The sequence below is a fragment of the Brienomyrus brachyistius genome, chromosome 2 (assembly GCF_023856365.1).
Source record: "Brienomyrus brachyistius isolate T26 chromosome 2, BBRACH_0.4, whole genome shotgun sequence".
Taxonomy (NCBI): Eukaryota; Metazoa; Chordata; class Actinopteri; order Osteoglossiformes; family Mormyridae; genus Brienomyrus; species Brienomyrus brachyistius.
In genome coordinates, this window is record NC_064534.1 from 43,344,457 (window position 1) to 43,364,557 (window position 20,101).

The 20,101-nt window shown below is 45.5% G+C and overlaps 1 protein-coding gene across 1 annotated transcript in view; it reads right to left on the reverse strand.

Moving 5' to 3' along the window:
• LOC125715120 (uncharacterized) overlaps positions 1 to 20,101 on the reverse strand; it is a 1,180,389-nt gene that overhangs the window by 198,428 nt on the left and 961,860 nt on the right. The window lies entirely within an intron of this gene.

The window sequence follows — 20,101 nt, forward strand, 5'->3', positions numbered from 1 at the left end:
ATGTAAAATTATACACACATTCACATACCTTCATGTGGTTATAGTCTGTTATCGTGTTGGGTTTCCTCTTTCTGCCTTCACAGATCGCCACATCTTGGTCCAAGGAACTCAGAACACACACAATCTTGTTTTTTTAGGTGCATAAATTGTCAAGGAGACACTGCCACTTCTAAGCACTGACGCGGAGAATTCCTCTTGCTGTGCAGTGTCCTTTGAAATTGGAGGAAGTTCATACCAAACTTTATTCCCTGTGCTCAGTAGTGTTGTTTTGCGCTGAAGCAGTCTGTGTGACAGTGCCAGTGAGGTGAAGAAATTGTCCGTTGTGACATTTCTCCCGTCATCCAGAAATGGCTCCATCAGACTCATGACCATGTTCTCTGCCAGCCTCTCCCTTTTCTGGTGACTGGGGTCCTTTCCCAAGTTAGGGGACACGTTGCAGACGTATTTGGTCTCCAAATCCGTGGCCATCCAGAACTTGATCCCAAATTTGTCCGGCTTGGATGCGATATACCAAGTGACATGGAATGGATCCACATCTACTCCACGTTGTCTTTCCACCGGTGTCCCTCAGGGCTCGGTTCTTGGCCCTCTCCTATTCTCCCTCTACACTAAATCTCTTGGCGAAGTTATATCCTCACATGGCTTCTCCTACCACTGCTATGCCGATGACACTCAACTCATCCTCTCCTTCCCTCCCTCAGACACTCATGTCTCCACTAAGATCTCTACATGCTTGGCAGACATCTCATCTTGGATGACCACTCACCAGCTAAAACTCAAAACTAGTAAAACTGAGTTGCTTTACATCCCGGCTGACTCATCCCCCCTCCAGGACCTTGCGATCTCCTTTGACAACTCCCTGATCCGTCCTTCGGTTTCTGCTAGAAACCTTGGAGTTACCATAGATGATCGGTTGTCATTTTCCTCACATATCACCAGTCTTTCTCGCTCTTGTCGGTTTCTCCTCTTTAACATCAGGAGGATACGTCCATTTCTTTCCACCCAGGCTACCCAGATACTCGTCCAGTCCCTCGTCATCTCACGCCTTGACTACTGCAACTCGCTTCTAGCGGGTTTACCACTGAGCGCCATCCGTCCCCTCCAACTGATTCAGAATGCAGCTGCTCGTCTTGTTTTCATCCTTCCCAAGTTCTCCCACACCACTCCTTTGCTGCGCTCCCTCCACTGGCTTCCTGTAGCTGCACGCATCAGATTCAAAACACTGATGCTCGCATACAAAGCCAAAAATTCTCTGGCACCATCCTACCTAAAGGACCTCATCACACCCCGCTCTGCACCACGATCTCTCCGATCCTCCAGCACTGCTCGACTGGTCCCACCTCCCCTCAAAGCACAAGGAAGACACGCATCTCGGCTCTTCTCTGTCCTGGCACCTAATTGATGGAATGAACTCCCCCTAGATGTCCGAACAGCTGAATCCTTGAATGTCTTCAAGCGACGACTCAAAACTTTTCTTTTTCAGAAATACCTGACGTAGAACTTCTATATTCTTACTCGACTCTTTTTCTGGTGTGTGTTTTAAAAAAATAAAATAAAATAAAAATTCTGCACTACTCAATGGCGTTCTCAGAGATAGTATTCGTAGCTGGGGTCCTTATTGAGCTAGCATCGGAAATTCATTGCAGAGTCTCAAAGCACTTATGTAAGTCGCTCTGGCTAAGGGCGTCTGCCAAATCCTGTAAATGTAAATGTAAATATACTGCATGGACAATGAACCTTGGTCGAGAACAGCTGTACATCTATGTTCATGTGTTCTCCTGGAGTGAAACTTTCAGCACAGTTCTTGGTGAAGGCTGGCAGAGAACGTGGTCATGAGTCTGATGGAGTCATTTCTGGATGACGGGAGAAATGTCACAATGGACAATTTCTTCACCTCACTGTCACTGTCACACAGACTGCTTCACTTTACTGGGCATGGTGAATAACGTTTGCCGTGAACTTCCTCCATTGGCAAAGGACACTGCACAGGGAGAGGAATTCTCCACGTCAGTGTTTAGAATGGCGCGCATGTATTCAGTACGAGCAGCAACAAGCAAGTGGCCAGTAGCTGTGTTTTACAACATGCTGGACTTGGTGGCGGTGAATGCCTACGTTCTGTACAAAGCATCTACAGGGTGGAAAGGAAAAAGAAGATTGTTTCCGATTCTTCTAGCCAAGGAACTCCATTGCCAAATACAGGGATGATGGTCACTGGGTTTTCAAACGCTGCAAACACAGACTTTGAAAGATAGACAGACTGTGTGGGACAGTAACCACTGAGACAAAAGGCAGAAAGATGACGAAGAGATGAACCTGGAACTGAGGCACGGATACATCAATTTTTACATGAACAGCCAAACATGCAAAGCTGGAGAGATCACACAAAAACAAAATTCACTTTTGGTGTTATAATTCAGTGATGGCCAATGAAAATGAAATGACATTTTATTCTGTATGTGTATGAGCATGTCAAAAACCATGGACCATGACTTCACTCAGCTTATGACATTTATATACAAACATGCATTGGAGACTGAAGTGTTAGCATGTTTTCATTTTATTCATTTCATTCTATTAGCAACTTTTCATTCTATTTTCACTCAATTTGTTTTATAAATAACACAGACTTGTGTTTCCATATATTTTGTGAATGTGCGTCTTTCATATTTGCAGGTCAGTCAGCGTGTGGGATATTTGGTATAGATATGGCAGACTTTTGTGAAGGTTTCCATGTCACACACAGAGGTTTAGCCTGCCTTGGATTTGAGCTACTCTGAGTAAAAAATGCAAATGCGCCAGGCCTCACAGGTAATGGGTGTGTTTGCACAACAAAAGCAGGAGGAGGATGGGGCTGAAGACCTGCGAAAATCACAGCAGGGGTGACAAACACCTTGGGACTCTCAGCAGAGAATAAAAACTCTGTAAATCTAGTGTTAAAAGTAACTCTACGGGTGGGAAAGTTTGTCGGTGGGTAAGTGTAACTTCGGAGTGAAGTTAACGGCTTAGGACACTGACAAAAGTTAAGAGAGTCAGCGCACGGTGGCTAAAAGTGCCTATGGTGGACGGAGCTGCAAAGTTAGCGGACAGCTAACATCGCGAGTGCCGTGCCAGCGACCCAGAGGACACCGGATTCGCCGAACTGTGGCACTGGACTCATCTAACCTAGCGACGGACGGGACTGACGGAACGGACGGATGCCGATGGAGTCTCCTCATCTTCATAGTAAAGGATTTCCATTTCTTTGATTCAGTGGTATCCCGAAGATTCAGGTACCTGGTTATTTTATAGTGGAAGTCGCCATTTCGCGAATCTACAGCGCACACGAGCGGCGGACAGGCCTGCAACGGTGAACATTTGGGGTTTATGTTTCTAAATTTACGCCTGCTTTATGTTATTTGAACGAATAAGTTTAAGAATTACGGAATATTGATTTATGTGTAGGAGAACCAGTAGTTTGAATTTGATTTAAGGTAACGCAATGGGAATGATTTACAACTGGAAAAGTGTGTTAAATTGTTAAGGCATGTGATTAAGTTTCATTGTAGTAAATACTGATATTGTTGTTTTATATTGCTGTGTGTGTATTTCTCTGAATGAGTGCATTATTGGTTATACTTTGCATACTGGTAGTAGGTATTTTAAGGGTACCAATATTTCTGGGGAAGATACATTTACAATGATTAGTTAGCAAGCATAGTTGTAAGTAAAACAGGTAACTATATATCTTTTGGAGGTTTATACCCTGGGTTTAATATTAGTTTTCATAGGGGCGTTGATACATATAGTCCCATGGACAACAAAGCTTCTAAATTTGATAAGTAAGGTAAATTATTTATTAGTAAGAGATTACACCCCTTACCAAGGGACCTGGGGTAGCTACCCCTATTTAACGCCAGGAGAGCAAAGGGGCGCTACATAAAAATGGAGGCACCGCTGGGATTCTTATTTAGATTTAGGAGTTTTCGTTGTTGGTTGCTAATTTAAAAGTATTAGAAGGGAGATAAACGTTAGTGGAATACTTGTACGGTCCCACTGAAATTGTATCTAGAATTAAGAGGTGTTTTTACATAAAGATGGAGATTGAATCAGTGCTATTAGAGTTAGTGACAGAGCTCAGTGAGTGGTGTCAGGGTGAGTTAATTAGTGAAGACCATGCTTTACTGGCATTGGTTCCCAGAGGCTGTGAAGTTGCCGAGATAGAGGAAACACTTGGAACAATTAAACTTCTGGGACGAGTGAGGGTTAGAGGCAGAAGGGTGAACACTAAGCTTGACAGACTTGTTGTGCTTTGCGAGTGTAGAGAGAGGGTGGATCCCACCAGAGTTCCTCCTGAGGTAATACACCCTACTACAAAAAGCAGTTGGCCTGTCATTATTGCTGCGGCAAGGTCTTCTTTAGAAAAAGGGGGTACAACGCCGTTACAGGTCCTTATTGATGCATCCAATTCCATGGGTTCAGCAGAATCCATTATTCGTGCTATGGGGGATGTGTTAGCGAAAATGGAGAGACCAGGTGAGAGCACCAGTTATCGTCGCCTGCGTATGTTTTCCGGCACCTTGCCTACACCAGCGGGTGAAGAACCCTTAGAGCATTGGCTTGAACAGGCTTGTTTAATGGTGGAGGAAAGCAACTGCTCTGAAAAGGAAAAGCGTAGCCGCATTATGGAGTGTCTTAGAGGACCTGCTCTTGCAGTGGTAAAGGCAATGCGGACAGCTGAAGCTGACATCACCCCTTGGGCATGCTTAGATGCTATTGAGAGTGCCTTTGGTACGGCTGAGTCAGGGGAAGACCTGTATTTTGAATTTAGATTATTGCAACAGGAGAAAGGTGAAAAACTTTCTGATTTCTTAAGGCGATTAGAGCAGTCCCTTATAAAAGTAAGTAGGAAAGGTGGCATTCCTGTAAGTCGGATAGATAGTGCCAGAGTAGAGCAGTTACTGCGGGGGGCCATATATTCAGACTTGATGTTAGTCCAGCTCAAGATAAGGGAGAGAAGGCAGAACCCTCCAAAATTCTTAGAGCTACTAGCTGAGATAAGAGCGGAAGAAGAACATGCAGCAGCCAGAGTCAAGATTAGTATGTCCACCCAACGAGTCTATGCCCACAAGGAGGCGGACAGTCGCCAGACGGAAATGCTGACCCTAAAGGCTGAGGTAAAGGAACTAAAGTCATTGTTTGCTGCTATGACTACAACATCAAGAGAAGAGGGGAATGATGATAGACGATCTGCTCCAGTGGTTCCTGTGCCCTCGGCGACGAGCTGTGAAAAGGCAGAAGTGGCAGCACTGAAGAAACAAATCCATAGGTTACAAAATAAAATGTGCAACAGAGGGGCCAAAGTCCTGGATGCACCGGCAAATGCACTAACAATAGAGCCATCCAGATCCGTTCAAACTAGACGAAAGGCACACCAACCTACTAGGGCTTCTAGTGACAACATCTGTTATCGGTGTGGTGAAGGTGGACACTTTGCTAACAAGTGCCAGAATGATGAAAATCAGAACAAAGTTATTCAGAAGCTCATTCAGTCTCTTAAGAGAGCTAAGGAGGGATCTGTACCCATTCGAGAAGACCCAAGTTCCGACAAAGTCTGCTTAAGTAACAAAAGTGCAGTGATGTCAGTAGGGGGCCCAGGCATTCCCAAGGGTTTGATAGGTCCCACTTCCGTAGTGCACCTGCGAGTAAATGGTCAGCCATGTGATGCTGTCCTAGACAGTGGTTCACAGGTAACCATCATCTTTGAGGCATGGTATAAACAGCATTTGTCTGATGTCCCAATACATCCTGTCTCAGGACTGGCCATTTGGGGATTAAGTGAGACCAGCTACCCATATTTGGGTTATGTGATAGTAGATGTAGAGTTCCCTGAAACTGTCACCGGATCCACAGAGGCTCTTTCCGTCTTAGCTTTGATATGTCCTGGACCCAGAACTCCCGATCAGATTCCTGTTATCCTAGGCACCAACGCTAGTCTCTTCAAGCGGCTAGCCCATCTTTGCCAAGAGACAGCGGGAGTAGATATAGCCGAGACTCTGGGAATCAGCCTGGAGGACTCAGAGCCAAATATCACTTCAGTGACTGGTGAGGGAAATGGAGAGGTAGGATGCGTACAGTGGATGGGTCCTGGCCCACTGACCTTACCTGCGGGCAGTGATCGTCGAGCATTGTGTTGTGTAAAGTTAGAAAAGCCACTGGAAAGGGAGGTGCTGATAGTAGATGCTTCGACCGTAGACCCACTTCCAGCTGGGGTACTGCTGCAGCCAATGATCATGCCCAGTTCAGAGGTGAATGTGAACTATTTTCCTGTGTTAGTACATAATGAGTCAGTACGAGACATGGTTCTTCCAGTGGGAACTGTGATGGGCAATTTATGCCCTGCAGATCCTGTGATGCCTGCTGTGCAGCCTCAGTGTAATGCTAGGACTGAGGTCCCATCAGCGTTTGACTCTAATCTTATTGATTTCGGTGAGTCGCCCATTCCAGAGCGATGGAAATCCCGGCTACGGGGTAAGCTGGCTGAGAGAGCCCGTGTGTTTTCTCTCCATGAGTGGGATGTGGGACTGGCGAAAGGAGTAGAACATCACATCAGGTTATCTGACACAAGACCATTTCGAGAGAGATCGCGGCGACTAGCGCCCGCAGATATCGAGGATGTACGTAGACACCTTCGAGAACTTTTGAAAGCTGGCATTATTAAGGAGTCTCGTAGCCCCTACGCCTCTCCAATAGTTGTAGCCAGAAAGAAGAATGGTAGTGTTAGAATGTGCATAGACTATAGAACACTAAATAGTCGAACAGTGCCTGATCAATACACCACTCCTCGCATCGATGACGCGCTGGATTGCCTAACAGGGAGTCGGTGGTTTTCTGTGTTGGATCTAAGGTCAGGATACTATCAGATTGCTATGGCAGAATCTGACAAGGAAAAAACTGCCTTTATTTGCCCACTAGGATTTTATCAATTTGAAAGAATGCCGCAGGGTATCACAGGAGCCCCAGCAACATTCCAACGGCTGATGGAACGGGCTGTGGGGGATATGAACCTGCTACAGGTGTTGGTTTACCTGGATGACCTGATAGTCTTTGGGAAGACCTTGGAAGAACATGAGGAACGGCTTCTCAAAGTACTTGACCGACTAGACGAGGTTGGACTCAAACTCTCTCTGGACAAGTGCCAGTTTTGCCAACCAAAGGTTAGATATGTAGGGCACATAATATCGGTTGACGGCATTGCTACTGATCCAGAGAAAGTAAAGGCTGTCACTCACTGGCCGTGGCCTACTGATCTAAAATCTCTGAGATCCTTTTTGGGGTTCTGCGGTTATTATAGGAGGTTTGTGGCAAATTATTCTGCTGTTGTCCGACCTCTTACTGAACTAACCAAAGGGTATGCACCTACCCAGAAAGGCAAGAGGCCAGACCAGGAAAAGAAGAAAGTCTATCTGAAAGAGTCAGTGCCATTTGGAGATCGGTGGGACCAGGCTTGCACTGATGCCTTCCACCGAATCATTCAGTGCCTCACTAATGCGCCAGTTCTTGCATTTGCTGACCCAAACAAGCCTTACATATTGCACACAGATGCTAGCTTGAAAGGGCTAGGGGCGGTATTGTACCAAGAACATCCAGAAGGGCTCAGGCCTGTGGCCTTTGCCAGCCGGAGAGTGAGTGCTACTGAACAGCGCTATCCTGTGCACCAGTTGGAATTTTTAGCACTAAAGTGGGCAGTGGTGGATAAATTTCACGATTACCTCTATGGGGCTAAATTCACTGTCCGGACGGACAATAACCCCCTAACCTATGTACTAACAACGGCCAAGCTAAATGCAGCCGGACATCGGTGGTTGGCTGCCTTAGCCACGTATGATTTCAATATCCAGTACCGACCTGGCAAAGCCAATGTGGATGCTGACCTGCTTTCCAGAAACATGGCCGAGGAGGCATGGAGAAGAGACTGTGAGGAGGTACCTCAGATAGGGGTAAAATCCATCTGTCAGAGGATCGGTGGTACGGAGTTGTATGGAATACCGCCCCGATATGTGGATCAACTGGGAGCTTCTCCGGAGTGTATCCCTGAGGTGTTCGCTTTCCCTACTCACATTTCTCTGGGTTCCTTGAGACAGTTGTCCAAAGCTGAATTAGTAGCAGCTCAGAAGAAGGATGATGTCCTACAGAGTGTGATGAGAGCTATGCAGGAAGGAAAGTGGCCAGGTGACAAAGGAACTGCTCCTGAACTGATGTGGTTTAAGAGAGAAAAAAACCGACTTGTGTTGCAAGATGGGTTGTTGCAAAGGACGAGCAAAAGACCTTCTGGAGAACGGGTAACACAGCTGGTGCTGCCGACTGAGTTCCGAGAGGAAGTCCTGCACTCCTTACATGATGATATGGGGCATCTGGGAGTTGATAGAACGATAGATTTGCTACGTGGTAGATTCTATTGGCCCAAGATGGCGATGGATGTGGAACAGTATGTCAAAGACTGTGGAGAGTGTGTTACGCGGAAAACACCTTGCAAGAGGGTTGCACCCCTGCATCAGATTGTAAGTAGTGGCCCAATGGACCTGGTTTGTATAGATTTTCTCTCCATGGAACCAGATTCAAGGGGAATCAGGGATGTATTGGTCGTGACTGATCATTTTACGCGATACGCCCAGGCATTTCCTACAAGGAATCAAAAAGCCCTCACAGTGGCTAAAGTCCTTTTAGAAAAGTACTTTGTGCATTATGGTCTGCCAAGCCGAATACATTCCGACCAAGGGAGAGACTTTGAAAGTCGGGTTATTCGAGAGCTTCTGATGATATTGGGGGTACGGAAATCCCGGACCACTCCCTATCATCCTCAAGGAGATCCTCAACCTGAGAGATTTAACCGCACGTTACTCTCAATGTTAGCGACACTGGGGCATGATAAGAGAAGGTCGTGGAGTCAGCATGTCCCCTATGTCGTCCATGCCTACAACAGTACAAGATGTGACGCCACTGGATACTCCCCATATCTGTTGATGTTTGGCAGAGAAGCTAGGCTGCCAGTGGACCTTTGTTTTGGTACCTCACCGGATGGAACAGGAGACAAACAACATTGCCGGTATGTAGAAAAGCTGAGAGAAGATCTGCAGAAGGCCTATGAGCTCGCACGCAAATCTGCAGACAAGGCACATCAAAGAAACAAAAGAGGCTATGACAGGAAAGTGTGTTTCCAGACTATTAATACGGGTGACAGAGTGCTTCTCCGGAATCTGGGGTTGAGAGGCAAACACAAACTTGAAAGTCGCTGGAGCTCTGTGCCATATATTGTGGTGGGGAAATTACCTAACTTGCCTGTGTACAGAGTGAAGCCTGAAGGTGGGAGGGAGGTTATAAAGACAATACACCGAGATCATCTCTTACCTATCAGTCAGTCTATGAGAATGCCAGAAGCTGAAGGTCGGGAACAGTCACCTGTAAGACCGAAGACAAGACTACAAAGAACAACAGTCAGACCCGAAAGAAAGGCACAAAGCGTACAGGACAGGGAACTAGATGATACTGATTCATCTTCGGACAGGAACTATGGAAGGACTCGTAGATCGTACAGGCAGAGTCTGCATAAACTTTTACCTAGGAGGACCTTTGGGGAGTCACAGGCTGTGGGGTTCTGTGATGAGGACCGTGAACCAGCAGTCCCAGAGAAAGGTGACGAGGAAGAGGTACTCTCTAGCCCTAATGAGGAGGAATGTTCACTGTATGAGGAATCTGAGGAAGTTTCAGGCATTGATGAGTGTCAAAGCTCTGCTCCGGATAAAGAGTTTCAATCAGATAGGGATGAGGCCGTGGCGCACACCCCTGAGTTGGATCAAACTGACTCAGAACTGGAACAGGAAGATTATCCTATGCCCATTAGTGTTCCTAGGACAAAACGTAGATCAGTTGCTAAGGAAGACGGAAATCTTAGGCGTAGATCTAGCTCTAAAAGACAAGTGAGGCCTGTGATTCGTTTAACGTATGATGAACCAGGTAAGGCTAGTAATCAGCCAATAAAGATTTTCCACAAGGGGATTATTATTAAGTTAGGTTATTAAAATAATTGGTTACTCTAGAACAAATCCTTTTGTTATTCTATGTGTCAGTTGTCTCATGAGGACATGCAGACGTTTAGAAGGGGGAGGATGTAACCCGTGGAAGAAATAATTATAGTTAATATAAGTTCATATAATTTAATAAAGGGTTAGATTTATAATGCTAGTATTGAAAGGTTAACCAATTCTGCACATAAAGAAAAAATGTGTTCATGTATTGTTCTGTGCTTAATGTTATAATATTGTTTGGTATTGTAAGAATATAATTGGAATGTGTAATGTGTATTACCTAACCGGTGAACCAATGAGAAGGGAGTATGTGTCTGAGGGTGGAAGGAAGTACGATGTAAGGAGGAGGGACAAGAGAGGAGACAGAGGCGGGAAGGAGGAGAGTTAATGGTGAAGTACACGGAGAGTGTATTTGCTAAAACCGCCTGTAAAAGTTCACATAAATGATCGGCTAGATCATTTAAAAGTAACTCTACGGGTGGGAAAGTTTGTCGGTGGGTAAGTGTAACTTCGGAGTGAAGTTAACGGCTTAGGACACTGACAAAAGTTAAGAGAGTCAGCGCACGGTGGCTAAAAGTGCCTATGGTGGACGGAGCTGCAAAGTTAGCGGACAGCTAACATCGCGAGTGCCGTGCCAGCGACCCAGAGGACACCGGATTCGCCGAACTGTGGCACTGGACTCATCTAACCTAGCGACGGACGGGACTGACGGAACGGACGGATGCCGATGGAGTCTCCTCATCTTCATAGTAAAGGATTTCCATTTCTTTGATTCAGTGGTATCCCGAAGATTCAGGTACCTGGTTATTTTATAGTGGAAGTCGCCATTTCGCGAATCTACAGCGCACACGAGCGGCGGACAGGCCTGCAACGGTGAACATTTGGGGTTTATGTTTCTAAATTTACGCCTGCTTTATGTTATTTGAACGAATAAGTTTAAGAATTACGGAATATTGATTTATGTGTAGGAGAACCAGTAGTTTGAATTTGATTTAAGGTAACGCAATGGGAATGATTTACAACTGGAAAAGTGTGTTAAATTGTTAAGGCATGTGATTAAGTTTCATTGTAGTAAATACTGATATTGTTGTTTTATATTGCTGTGTGTGTATTTCTCTGAATGAGTGCATTATTGGTTATACTTTGCATACTGGTAGTAGGTATTTTAAGGGTACCAATATTTCTGGGGAAGATACATTTACAATGATTAGTTAGCAAGCATAGTTGTAAGTAAAACAGGTAACTATATATCTTTTGGAGGTTTATACCCTGGGTTTAATATTAGTTTTCATAGGGGCGTTGATACATATAGTCCCATGGACAACAAAGCTTCTAAATTTGATAAGTAAGGTAAATTATTTATTAGTAAGAGATTACACCCCTTACCAAGGGACCTGGGGTAGCTACCCCTATTTAACGCCAGGAGAGCAAAGGGGCGCTACATAAAAATGGAGGCACCGCTGGGATTCTTATTTAGATTTAGGAGTTTTCGTTGTTGGTTGCTAATTTAAAAGTATTAGAAGGGAGATAAACGTTAGTGGAATACTTGTACGGTCCCACTGAAATTGTATCTAGAATTAAGAGGTGTTTTTACATAAAGATGGAGATTGAATCAGTGCTATTAGAGTTAGTGACAGAGCTCAGTGAGTGGTGTCAGGGTGAGTTAATTAGTGAAGACCATGCTTTACTGGCATTGGTTCCCAGAGGCTGTGAAGTTGCCGAGATAGAGGAAACACTTGGAACAATTAAACTTCTGGGACGAGTGAGGGTTAGAGGCAGAAGGGTGAACACTAAGCTTGACAGACTTGTTGTGCTTTGCGAGTGTAGAGAGAGGGTGGATCCCACCAGAGTTCCTCCTGAGGTAATACACCCTACTACAAAAAGCAGTTGGCCTGTCATTATTGCTGCGGCAAGGTCTTCTTTAGAAAAAGGGGGTACAACGCCGTTACAGGTCCTTATTGATGCATCCAATTCCATGGGTTCAGCAGAATCCATTATTCGTGCTATGGGGGATGTGTTAGCGAAAATGGAGAGACCAGGTGAGAGCACCAGTTATCGTCGCCTGCGTATGTTTTCCGGCACCTTGCCTACACCAGCGGGTGAAGAACCCTTAGAGCATTGGCTTGAACAGGCTTGTTTAATGGTGGAGGAAAGCAACTGCTCTGAAAAGGAAAAGCGTAGCCGCATTATGGAGTGTCTTAGAGGACCTGCTCTTGCAGTGGTAAAGGCAATGCGGACAGCTGAAGCTGACATCACCCCTTGGGCATGCTTAGATGCTATTGAGAGTGCCTTTGGTACGGCTGAGTCAGGGGAAGACCTGTATTTTGAATTTAGATTATTGCAACAGGAGAAAGGTGAAAAACTTTCTGATTTCTTAAGGCGATTAGAGCAGTCCCTTATAAAAGTAAGTAGGAAAGGTGGCATTCCTGTAAGTCGGATAGATAGTGCCAGAGTAGAGCAGTTACTGCGGGGGGCCATATATTCAGACTTGATGTTAGTCCAGCTCAAGATAAGGGAGAGAAGGCAGAACCCTCCAAAATTCTTAGAGCTACTAGCTGAGATAAGAGCGGAAGAAGAACATGCAGCAGCCAGAGTCAAGATTAGTATGTCCACCCAACGAGTCTATGCCCACAAGGAGGCGGACAGTCGCCAGACGGAAATGCTGACCCTAAAGGCTGAGGTAAAGGAACTAAAGTCATTGTTTGCTGCTATGACTACAACATCAAGAGAAGAGGGGAATGATGATAGACGATCTGCTCCAGTGGTTCCTGTGCCCTCGGCGACGAGCTGTGAAAAGGCAGAAGTGGCAGCACTGAAGAAACAAATCCATAGGTTACAAAATAAAATGTGCAACAGAGGGGCCAAAGTCCTGGATGCACCGGCAAATGCACTAACAATAGAGCCATCCAGATCCGTTCAAACTAGACGAAAGGCACACCAACCTACTAGGGCTTCTAGTGACAACATCTGTTATCGGTGTGGTGAAGGTGGACACTTTGCTAACAAGTGCCAGAATGATGAAAATCAGAACAAAGTTATTCAGAAGCTCATTCAGTCTCTTAAGAGAGCTAAGGAGGGATCTGTACCCATTCGAGAAGACCCAAGTTCCGACAAAGTCTGCTTAAGTAACAAAAGTGCAGTGATGTCAGTAGGGGGCCCAGGCATTCCCAAGGGTTTGATAGGTCCCACTTCCGTAGTGCACCTGCGAGTAAATGGTCAGCCATGTGATGCTGTCCTAGACAGTGGTTCACAGGTAACCATCATCTTTGAGGCATGGTATAAACAGCATTTGTCTGATGTCCCAATACATCCTGTCTCAGGACTGGCCATTTGGGGATTAAGTGAGACCAGCTACCCATATTTGGGTTATGTGATAGTAGATGTAGAGTTCCCTGAAACTGTCACCGGATCCACAGAGGCTCTTTCCGTCTTAGCTTTGATATGTCCTGGACCCAGAACTCCCGATCAGATTCCTGTTATCCTAGGCACCAACGCTAGTCTCTTCAAGCGGCTAGCCCATCTTTGCCAAGAGACAGCGGGAGTAGATATAGCCGAGACTCTGGGAATCAGCCTGGAGGACTCAGAGCCAAATATCACTTCAGTGACTGGTGAGGGAAATGGAGAGGTAGGATGCGTACAGTGGATGGGTCCTGGCCCACTGACCTTACCTGCGGGCAGTGATCGTCGAGCATTGTGTTGTGTAAAGTTAGAAAAGCCACTGGAAAGGGAGGTGCTGATAGTAGATGCTTCGACCGTAGACCCACTTCCAGCTGGGGTACTGCTGCAGCCAATGATCATGCCCAGTTCAGAGGTGAATGTGAACTATTTTCCTGTGTTAGTACATAATGAGTCAGTACGAGACATGGTTCTTCCAGTGGGAACTGTGATGGGCAATTTATGCCCTGCAGATCCTGTGATGCCTGCTGTGCAGCCTCAGTGTAATGCTAGGACTGAGGTCCCATCAGCGTTTGACTCTAATCTTATTGATTTCGGTGAGTCGCCCATTCCAGAGCGATGGAAATCCCGGCTACGGGGTAAGCTGGCTGAGAGAGCCCGTGTGTTTTCTCTCCATGAGTGGGATGTGGGACTGGCGAAAGGAGTAGAACATCACATCAGGTTATCTGACACAAGACCATTTCGAGAGAGATCGCGGCGACTAGCGCCCGCAGATATCGAGGATGTACGTAGACACCTTCGAGAACTTTTGAAAGCTGGCATTATTAAGGAGTCTCGTAGCCCCTACGCCTCTCCAATAGTTGTAGCCAGAAAGAAGAATGGTAGTGTTAGAATGTGCATAGACTATAGAACACTAAATAGTCGAACAGTGCCTGATCAATACACCACTCCTCGCATCGATGACGCGCTGGATTGCCTAACAGGGAGTCGGTGGTTTTCTGTGTTGGATCTAAGGTCAGGATACTATCAGATTGCTATGGCAGAATCTGACAAGGAAAAAACTGCCTTTATTTGCCCACTAGGATTTTATCAATTTGAAAGAATGCCGCAGGGTATCACAGGAGCCCCAGCAACATTCCAACGGCTGATGGAACGGGCTGTGGGGGATATGAACCTGCTACAGGTGTTGGTTTACCTGGATGACCTGATAGTCTTTGGGAAGACCTTGGAAGAACATGAGGAACGGCTTCTCAAAGTACTTGACCGACTAGACGAGGTTGGACTCAAACTCTCTCTGGACAAGTGCCAGTTTTGCCAACCAAAGGTTAGATATGTAGGGCACATAATATCGGTTGACGGCATTGCTACTGATCCAGAGAAAGTAAAGGCTGTCACTCACTGGCCGTGGCCTACTGATCTAAAATCTCTGAGATCCTTTTTGGGGTTCTGCGGTTATTATAGGAGGTTTGTGGCAAATTATTCTGCTGTTGTCCGACCTCTTACTGAACTAACCAAAGGGTATGCACCTACCCAGAAAGGCAAGAGGCCAGACCAGGAAAAGAAGAAAGTCTATCTGAAAGAGTCAGTGCCATTTGGAGATCGGTGGGACCAGGCTTGCACTGATGCCTTCCACCGAATCATTCAGTGCCTCACTAATGCGCCAGTTCTTGCATTTGCTGACCCAAACAAGCCTTACATATTGCACACAGATGCTAGCTTGAAAGGGCTAGGGGCGGTATTGTACCAAGAACATCCAGAAGGGCTCAGGCCTGTGGCCTTTGCCAGCCGGAGAGTGAGTGCTACTGAACAGCGCTATCCTGTGCACCAGTTGGAATTTTTAGCACTAAAGTGGGCAGTGGTGGATAAATTTCACGATTACCTCTATGGGGCTAAATTCACTGTCCGGACGGACAATAACCCCCTAACCTATGTACTAACAACGGCCAAGCTAAATGCAGCCGGACATCGGTGGTTGGCTGCCTTAGCCACGTATGATTTCAATATCCAGTACCGACCTGGCAAAGCCAATGTGGATGCTGACCTGCTTTCCAGAAACATGGCCGAGGAGGCATGGAGAAGAGACTGTGAGGAGGTACCTCAGATAGGGGTAAAATCCATCTGTCAGAGGATCGGTGGTACGGAGTTGTATGGAATACCGCCCCGATATGTGGATCAACTGGGAGCTTCTCCGGAGTGTATCCCTGAGGTGTTCGCTTTCCCTACTCACATTTCTCTGGGTTCCTTGAGACAGTTGTCCAAAGCTGAATTAGTAGCAGCTCAGAAGAAGGATGATGTCCTACAGAGTGTGATGAGAGCTATGCAGGAAGGAAAGTGGCCAGGTGACAAAGGAACTGCTCCTGAACTGATGTGGTTTAAGAGAGAAAAAAACCGACTTGTGTTGCAAGATGGGTTGTTGCAAAGGACGAGCAAAAGACCTTCTGGAGAACGGGTAACACAGCTGGTGCTGCCGACTGAGTTCCGAGAGGAAGTCCTGCACTCCTTACATGATGATATGGGGCATCTGGGAGTTGATAGAACGATAGATTTGCTACGTGGTAGATTCTATTGGCCCAAGATGGCGATGGATGTGGAACAGTATGTCAAAGACTGTGGAGAGTGTGTTACGCGGAAAACACCTTGCAAGAGGGTTGCACCCCTGCATCAGATTGTAAGTAGTGGCCCAATGGACCTGGTTTGTATAGATTTTCTCTCCATGGAACCAGATTCAAGGGGAATCAGGGATGTATTGGTCGTGACTGATCATTTTACGCGATACGCCCAGGCATTTCCTACAAGGAATCAAAAAGCCCTCACAGTGGCTAAAGTCCTTTTAGAAAAGTACTTTGTGCATTATGGTCTGCCAAGCCGAATACATTCCGACCAAGGGAGAGACTTTGAAAGTCGGGTTATTCGAGAGCTTCTGATGATATTGGGGGTACGGAAATCCCGGACCACTCCCTATCATCCTCAAGGAGATCCTCAACCTGAGAGATTTAACCGCACGTTACTCTCAATGTTAGCGACACTGGGGCATGACAAGAGAAGGTCGTGGAGTCAGCATGTCCCCTATGTCGTCCATGCCTACAACAGTACAAGATGTGACGCCACTGGATACTCCCCATATCTGTTGATGTTTGGCAGAGAAGCTAGGCTGCCAGTGGACCTTTGTTTTGGTACCTCACCGGATGGAACAGGAGACAAACAACATTGCCGGTATGTAGAAAAGCTGAGAGAAGATCTGCAGAAGGCCTATGAGCTCGCACGCAAATCTGCAGACAAGGCACATCAAAGAAACAAAAGAGGCTATGACAGGAAAGTGTGTTTCCAGACTATTAATACGGGTGACAGAGTGCTTCTCCGGAATCTGGGGTTGAGAGGCAAACACAAACTTGAAAGTCGCTGGAGCTCTGTGCCATATATTGTGGTGGGGAAATTACCTAACTTGCCTGTGTACAGAGTGAAGCCTGAAGGTGGGAGGGAGGTTATAAAGACAATACACCGAGATCATCTCTTACCTATCAGTCAGTCTATGAGAATGCCAGAAGCTGAAGGTCGGGAACAGTCACCTGTAAGACCGAAGACAAGACTACAAAGAACAACAGTCAGACCCGAAAGAAAGGCACAAAGCGTACAGGACAGGGAACTAGATGATACTGATTCATCTTCGGACAGGAACTATGGAAGGACTCGTAGATCGTACAGGCAGAGTCTGCATAAACTTTTACCTAGGAGGACCTTTGGGGAGTCACAGGCTGTGGGGTTCTGTGATGAGGACCGTGAACCAGCAGTCCCAGAGAAAGGTGACGAGGAAGAGGTACTCTCTAGCCCTAATGAGGAGGAATGTTCACTGTATGAGGAATCTGAGGAAGTTTCAGGAATTGATGAGTGTCAAAGCTCTGCTCCGGATAAAGAGTTTCAATCAGATAGGGATGAGGCCGTGGCGCACACCCCTGAGTTGGATCAAACTGACTCAGAACTGGAACAGGAAGATTATCCTATGCCCATTAGTGTTCCTAGGACAAAACGTAGATCAGTTGCTAAGGAAGACGGAAATCTTAGGCGTAGATCTAGCTCTAAAAGACAAGTGAGGCCTGTGATTCGTTTAACGTATGATGAACCAGGTAAGGCTAGTAATCAGCCAATAAAGATTTTCCACAAGGGGATTATTATTAAGTTAGGTTATTAAAATAATTGGTTACTCTAGAACAAATCCTTTTGTTATTCTATGTGTCAGTTGTCTCATGAGGACATGCAGACGTTTAGAAGGGGGAGGATGTAACCCGTGGAAGAAATAATTATAGTTAATATAAGTTCATATAATTTAATAAAGGGTTAGATTTATAATGCTAGTATTGAAAGGTTAACCAATTCTGCACATAAAGAAAAAATGTGTTCATGTATTGTTCTGTGCTTAATGTTATAATATTGTTTGGTATTGTAAGAATATAATTGGAATGTGTAATGTGTATTACCTAACCGGTGAACCAATGAGAAGGGAGTATGTGTCTGAGGGTGGAAGGAAGTACGATGTAAGGAGGAGGGACAAGAGAGGAGACAGAGGCGGGAAGGAGGAGAGTTAATGGTGAAGTACACGGAGAGTGTATTTGCTAAAACCGCCTGTAAAAGTTCACATAAATGATCGGCTAGATCATTTAAAAGTAACTCTACGGGTGGGAAAGTTTGTCGGTGGGTAAGTGTAACTTCGGAGTGAAGTTAACGGCTTAGGACACTGACAAAAGTTAAGAGAGTCAGCGCACGGTGGCTAAAAGTGCCTATGGTGGACGGAGCTGCAAAGTTAGCGGACAGCTAACATCGCGAGTGCCGTGCCAGCGACCCAGAGGACACCGGATTCGCCGAACTGTGGCACTGGACTCATCTAACCTAGCGACGGACGGGACTGACGGAACGGACGGATGCCGATGGAGTCTCCTCATCTTCATAGTAAAGGATTTCCATTTCTTTGATTCAGTGGTATCCCGAAGATTCAGGTACCTGGTTATTTTATAGTGGAAGTCGCCATTTCGCGAATCTACAGCGCACACGAGCGGCGGACAGGCCTGCAACGGTGAACATTTGGGGTTTATGTTTCTAAATTTACGCCTGCTTTATGTTATTTGAACGAATAAGTTTAAGAATTACGGAATATTGATTTATGTGTAGGAGAACCAGTAGTTTGAATTTGATTTAAGGTAACGCAATGGGAATGATTTACAACTGGAAAAGTGTGTTAAATTGTTAAGGCATGTGATTAAGTTTCATTGTAGTAAATACTGATATTGTTGTTTTATATTGCTGTGTGTGTATTTCTCTGAATGAGTGCATTATTGGTTATACTTTGCATACTGGTAGTAGGTATTTTAAGGGTACCAATATTTCTGGGGAAGATACATTTACAATGATTAGTTAGCAAGCATAGTTGTAAGTAAAACAGGTAACTATATATCTTTTGGAGGTTTATACCCTGGGTTTAATATTAGTTTTCATAGGGGCGTTGATACATATAGTCCCATGGACAACAAAGCTTCTAAATTTGATAAGTAAGGTAAATTATTTATTAGTAAGAGATTACACCCCTTACCAAGGGACCTGGGGTAGCTACCCCTATTTAACGCCAGGAGAGCAAAGGGGCGCTACATAAGCTTTTCTCACTTTTACTTTATACAGGGGGCGCTCCACTTCACGATTAATTTAAATCTATCACTCCCCTTCCATTTTACTATTTTATATATATATATTTTTTTCTCTCATTCATAAAGGCAGCTTTTACACACGGTTTTACTCTAAATACTTCCTGGTAATTCTAGGTGCTGTAAGCTGTCCGTGCCTTTATTCCACCAGGGCGCGATCTTCTCACAAACTTGAAGACTGTCACTCCCCATTCACGTTTTACAACTTATTGTTAATGATAAAGAGACAGCTTTTTACACACAGTTTTAAACAAAGTACTGATATTATTCCTCTTCAACTCACCGCTTTGTTTTCTATGCAAAAACCACTTCGCCACAGAAGACTCAATATTATTGGCATAGCAAGTTCTGCTCTTCTCCTTTCAAAACTTGCTAAAAGCTGTATTTAAAAGAACAGATTGGCCGGGGTAATTCACACCCTTCAATGCCAGCTTAATGTTTAGGTTAGTGGGAATCACAGAGGAATTAGGGATGGAAACTTCTTTGCTGGTGGTAGAAGCGGTCTGGTGAATTTTTAGAGAGAAGAGGCCGTCGATTTTTGAATGTAGAAAATTGTTCTGGCTGCAGCCTGCAGTATGGACTTGTTGGTGTGTGTAGCTCCCAGTGTTCTGACAGCGCGACGTTTTGGGGAAGCATGTGATTCAGCAGCTACCAGTGGGCTTCGTGCGGCGGAGATTTTGTGGCTGTTAGCGGAGTTGATAACAGAGGGTCGTTAAGAGAAGCCTGCATGCAGTAGGCAAAGGAGTAATGTTTGCCGGCGGGGGACGTGCGGCGATTAACCTGTGCGGTAGTGAAAAGGAGTTAAAAAGAAGGAAGTGTGCGGATGTGGAAAGAATGGAATAATTGTGGTAGGCTGCCGGCTGAGTAGTTTGGTGAATGTTTGGTGTGGGTCCGGCGCTGCCGATTGGATGGTGGGGCTGCAGTGTGAGTCAGATAAAAAAAAAAAAAAGAACATTA